The sequence below is a fragment of the Labrus mixtus genome, chromosome 6 (assembly GCF_963584025.1).
Source record: "Labrus mixtus chromosome 6, fLabMix1.1, whole genome shotgun sequence".
Taxonomy (NCBI): Eukaryota; Metazoa; Chordata; class Actinopteri; order Labriformes; family Labridae; genus Labrus; species Labrus mixtus.
The window spans coordinates 7,539,202-7,545,173 of NC_083617.1; positions in this window are offsets into that span (position 1 = coordinate 7,539,202).

Below are 5,972 nucleotides of genomic sequence, written 5' to 3' on the forward strand. Positions count from 1 at the left end.
GACTGTAGCATTTCAGCTAATTTTGAAGTTTGTAACCAGAGAACGGAAACCACTGAAGATTGTTAGCCACTGGAGATCTCATACTGTTCATGTGTGTACATGCAATGTGCAACTAAATATACTATGTACTGTATTTAATGTTTCAACGCCACCCGTTCAAACATGCAGGCAAAATTGCAGTTTTTACACAAGACTCAATTCAGATATGAAGTTTTGTGGATCCAGTGAAACTGGAGTTAATCCAAAGCCTGAGGTAATGCTGAAGGAAATAAACGAGAGCAAAGCATTCACGGTGAGGAATCGCATCATTAAAGACGACACTTAAGACATGTCTGGAAGTAGAAATAAATATTTTGGGATAAAGTGAAGGTATAAAACAACAGAAAAGAGAAATTACACAATGTATCAGTAATCACAATAACAGAACAGTCTAAGGACAAGGTAAACTTAAATCAAATCCACTCTGTGATTCTTTAACTGTGTGTTATTGAATGAAGTCCAACGGACTGCAGGAAGGATGCTCTGAGTGTGTGTGTGTGTGTGTGTGTGTGTGTGTGTGTGTGTGTGTGTGTGTGTGTGTGTGTGTGTGTGTGTGTGTGCGTGTGTCTGGCATGTTCACTGCCGCTGCATTGTTTGCGTCCCAGAAGCTCCAGCTGTGTTTCTTTCTGCTGAAATGAACTGCAAGCTGAGATGTCCCTGTGAAAAATAAAACCTGGAACACAATGCTCAACGTGTGTGTTTCAGGGGAGTTTGGACCACTTTGTGTGTACGCGTGTGTGTGTGTGTGTGTGTGTGTGTGTGTGTGTGTGTGTGTGTGTGTGTGTGTGTGTGTGTGTGTGTGTGTGCAGGCATGTGCTCCACATGGAAAAATAATCTAAATGCCTCTTTCTGCCTGCACTTCAAACTTCTAATCCCTTAATCAAACCTCAAACAGCTATTACACAATGTACACACTCCATGAATGTTCACAGAATGAAATGACACAGGATCAGATATAGAACGACATGTTAAAGAAAATATTTGTGCTGTACGGAAATAACCAGGAAAACGGAGCGGAAGGAGTTCAGAACAAAAAGCTGGGTGAATGTGGAAGTATACATCGTAGAGGCCGTTTTATTTCAGCTGCAGCCAGAGAGCAGCTATGTTTATTTTATCTTTAGTTTTTCTAAAATGGGCTTGTTCCTGATGCTAACAACTTGTTTCAGAGCTTCCTGAGGAGACTGTTGTGGGCAATCTCTCCTCGTGTCTGCAGGCCAGAGGAGAGGAGGCCGGATTGAGGTTCATCGTAGCCTGAGATTGAATGAATTCTTCATCATACCTGATTTTAATTACTAAACACACCTTTTTGATTTGGAATATTTAAACTAAGATCAACTATTCCTGAATACTAAAACAAATGTTGTCAAACTATGGCCTTGTCAATATATGTAACGCTACCTCCGCCTAACTCAATTCATTGACGGGCAAAGAGTTGAAGTGAAGGCGGGCCTTAAATCACCTGGAAAACAGCAACAAGACGCCTAACTGTCAAACATTTAGAAACGTACTGTTTATTGTTACCATGTTAAATGTCCATATTAAACCTCTGCAAAGTTTTTTTTAAACACAAGGTACACATCTGTTAGCATGATCTCCGGACGTGGTTTCCTGCTGCGTTGAACAAGACATTCCAAGGACTTTGCTAGAGGTTCAAGTCCGGCCTGTGGATCCTTTCCCGCATGTCATTCCCCACTCGCTCCCATTCCCTACTCTCTCCACTGTCCTATCAAATAAACGCAAAAAAAGCACAAAAATGAATCTTTAAAAAATTGTGTTTCGAAGGCATTGCAACATATCGAAGGAGAATGTCTCACAATTTACCAAGGTGATCAGAAGGGACACAAACGTTTACAGTCTTTAGACGCCTTCAGTTGTGTTGTAATGTTGCATTCAGCGCTGCATTGGGGAGAGGTCAAGCGGCTAAAAGGCAACACAAGGGCAGTCAATCACACTGAGGTTTAGGGGATATTCATGCCAACAACAACAGCAGGCGGGGCCGCTGTGAGGTGGAGGGACATGGCTTTAAAAGAGAGTCCAAAAAAAAAAAAAGTCCCGGGTAAGCACAGTCAATCAAATGTGACTAAAATACAAATCTGGCAGTTTTCTTCACGAGTTACCTCTTTTGTCATTTCAAAAGATGATCCGGCAGTGTGATTTCAAGAGCACACAAAACATACATACATTATACAATAACCCAGAAGTGATGGAAACCCTTAAACACGGTTTAATTCACAGCCATAACTCAGAGTGAGCTTGAATTTGGGCAGATGTTGAGAAACGTTTTGAAGCCTCAAGAGACCACCAACAGAGTTAACAATTTTATGTGACTCAAATCCTGTTGTTTTGTTTGTTTTTTTTGTTCAGGGAACGGAAGTAAATTAATGTGTTTGAATAATTCAGTCACACACACGAGTCGCTAGAACAGAATATAGATATGAACGTCCTCCTCTAATGTCACTACAGGCCTGACGTTTCTCTGAAGCCAACTGCTTCTCCCGCATCCATGTTTGATGCATTACCCGCATGCACACAATTGTAAACTTCACTATAATGACTGCTCTCTGTGTGTGTGTGCCAGACACTGTAACTAGCCAAAATACTTTTTGGAACACAGGCAGAGGTGGGGGTACTGATTTTCTGTCATTTGTAGGAATAAACATTTTAACCATTAAATACAAGAAGTTACTTTTTTGGGAGAAAGTAAAGCCTGTTTTTATTTTATGTGTAGAGAGAGAGAAATAAAAGAGCAGGAAAGGTTTTGAGGAAATACACACAGAAATTGCAGTGCAGCCAAAATTGAGGAATTTAAAACTTGGAATTTCAAAACAATTGCCGCAACAACTTGTGGCAGGAGGTTTTTTGTAAAAAAAAAAAGGAGAACAAAGGAGGTCTGTGTAGAGGGAAAGAATAGCTTGTTAGCGTGAAAGTGACCTTTTCTGCCAGGTGTTGAGATGTTTCTTCACTCCTCTGCTGTCTTTAAGAAAATATCAGTTCAGTCTCACAGTCTCCACGTCTGTGATCTTCACTAAGCCTCAATATGAGCCAGAACTTTATCACTAATTTTTGGCCTTATGAGCAGGCCATGATTGATCTACTGCACACTTTATAAACAAAGGCACACACTCATGCTCACACACACATAGAGCTGCCGGCTCTGCAAAATCAAGTAAGATCCAAATATATTTTCCCTTTAAACCTTTATAAACTTTTTTTTTTGGTCAGTTTGGGCTCTGCAACGAGCTGTTAACACAACTTTGAGTGTTAAAAACAGTTGACATTTTGGTTACACGCAACTTCTAAGGAAAACATTTTGCTGAGTGACTAATGATAACACAGTTATCGTCCTCCTGTTTTGAGTTAGGCAGTGAAGTAGTGATTAGCTGAAGTTTTTAGACTATAACACATACCCTCCCGGTGAAATCTGAACACTCAGAAGTGCTACACACTCATTTTGATTCAGTGTGACTTAAAGATTATGAGTTTATGAAATCCTACAGCAAATAAACACTCTTCAGTATCAGAGACGTTTTGATAAGGACGGATATCTGCTAATACTGCATACAAGGATCATATGGAAAAAGTCAAAACAAAAAGAAAACAATTTCTACCTTAGTCCCCATGTTGATCAAAGAAGCTTTGATTTGTTTAGTTACAGACGCTAATATTTGGGATATTTGAGAATTTAAAAAATGTTCCTTTCTTTTAAATGTTTAACTTCAGTGTTTCGTTTGGCAAAGCAGTTTTCGTTAAGAGTTCACGGAGACGACAACAGAGCTGTTGTCAGCCATTTTTTCATCACACCAAACATTACTCTAGATAAACTTCACCTTCACTATGTATCTGCTCTGAGTAATTAAGCACAGATTTTGCAACATGTTCCCCATACAAGCTCAAAAGGTCCATGTTTAAAGCATAGACTAAATAGATGGACAACATGCCAGCATTTCCAAAAGTGAAGCCAAAATATTTTGAGCTTTTTCCACTACTGACTGTCCACAGTAGAGGTGATAAAGCCAACCTTCTCAATGTTAATAGCAGATATCAATTATATCCTCAGTAAATAGATTGATGAGTAATGCCTTTCTAAAAACAGAGTGAAGTCAAATTCCCTATGGGTTTGTTGTTTTCAGCGTTGTGTTCATATGGGACGGGATGGCGCTTCACTCAGCTTGTTTATTTTCTACTCAGAGGATCAAATATGTGAACCTCTCCCTGTCCAATCGTTAGCCCTGCCATCACGTGGAGGAAGTGAGATAGCCCTGCCCACTCTCTGGGGTTTAAAATACTTCAAAATAAATAAGAACAGAATCACAGCAGAGCATCAGATTAATAGAGTAGAGGAGTTAAAGTGAGTGTAAGTGTAACACATACTAACAAGAGTGTCATTGAACTTTCCTCAACAATGTATCTGCTTCAAACCAACATATCCGTTCTGAAGTGGACCGTACCAACTTGAGGGATATTTGCTGTTTTAGTCTACTTAGCAACTCTGGCCCCGAATGAAATCACAATGCGTAGTATGAAGGTGCCTGTCATGTGGAGCATTTTGGCTTCACTTCTGTAAAAAAAAGGAGGAAGAGGAGACGTGTTGTCCATTTTTATACAGTGGACAGAACATAGCCTATTTAACTTCAACCTATCGGCCAATGGTCATTGACCCTAACCCTTTTTTCACCTGATGTAAAGTCACATGAATTTAGGACTGAATAACTAGATTCAGTGACTAAAAAACATTTTTTTAACATGTTTGAGCCCTACCAGCTTACTTACTTACTCTCTACAGTTACATACTTCAGGCTGATAATATGACTTTGTCCTATTCTGAATTTGGGAAGACGAAGCATATACCTCATAAATTGAACATTGTCAAGACAGCTGCCTCCAATTAAAATAATTCTCTTTCAAACCAGCTTCATCAGACACTTTATTCATGTCTTGACGACAGTTGAAGCTCGACTCCCCAGGCTTTGAATAGTAATCAGCTTTGAGAAATAATACATGAGTCAATTAATATGTAAATAATCGGATGCAAACACATAAATAACATCAAGATAAGATATAAATTCTTCTCTCTCAGCAGCACAACCGAGGGATTTCGTTGATGAGGGGGTTTCGCTTCTTGTCATCTGGTGCTCGCTTTGTTTACACAAACATCATGCAGCATTAAACATCAATGCAGTCTTAGTCTCCTTCAAGCCAGACCAGCTCAGAGCAACACGAAAAGGCTGGTGCCAGAACTCTACATTTCACTTTACACTTTAGGAAGACATATCGCACAATGAATAATCTTTCACTTGTAACAGTTTCACAAACAATCCGGGAAACACTGTCGACTGAACAAACTTTCTGCACTTTCAAATACAGTTCATGATAAATATTTGACATTGTCGCACTGATATGGACTACATATTATCACTTGTAAGTGGTGATTTATATATCTCTGCTTCTCCTCCAAAGATGTGTTGGCACAGAGGTTATCTTGACAGTCAGCATGATGCAGGATCAAGGACCCAAAGTTGAATCTGCTCCTTGATAATGTAGTCATATCTCAAAGCTAATCTTTTGATAAAAACACATTTAGTACTATGTCCTAGTCTTTGTTCCCTTGTCTTTGTATATTGAAAGAACAGGCTACATTAACGCCTCACAATACCCCTCACAGTGCTTCTTTTTCTTTTCAGTCTTAAAGGATCAGTTCAGTTTTACATGCCATTGTAGTATGTCCAATGAAAGTTTAACTGAAGGAGGGCGCCGGTAGCCTAGTTGTTAGTATACTAGCCCCATGTACAGAGGCTATGTACTTGTGTTTGCCACCTCTCTCTCTCCCCAACATCTGACTATCCACTGCCCAATACCTAAATAAAGGCATTAAAGTCCAAAATTAAACCTTTAAAAGTTTAACTGGAGGTGTTATTTACTCTAATTAATAAGTA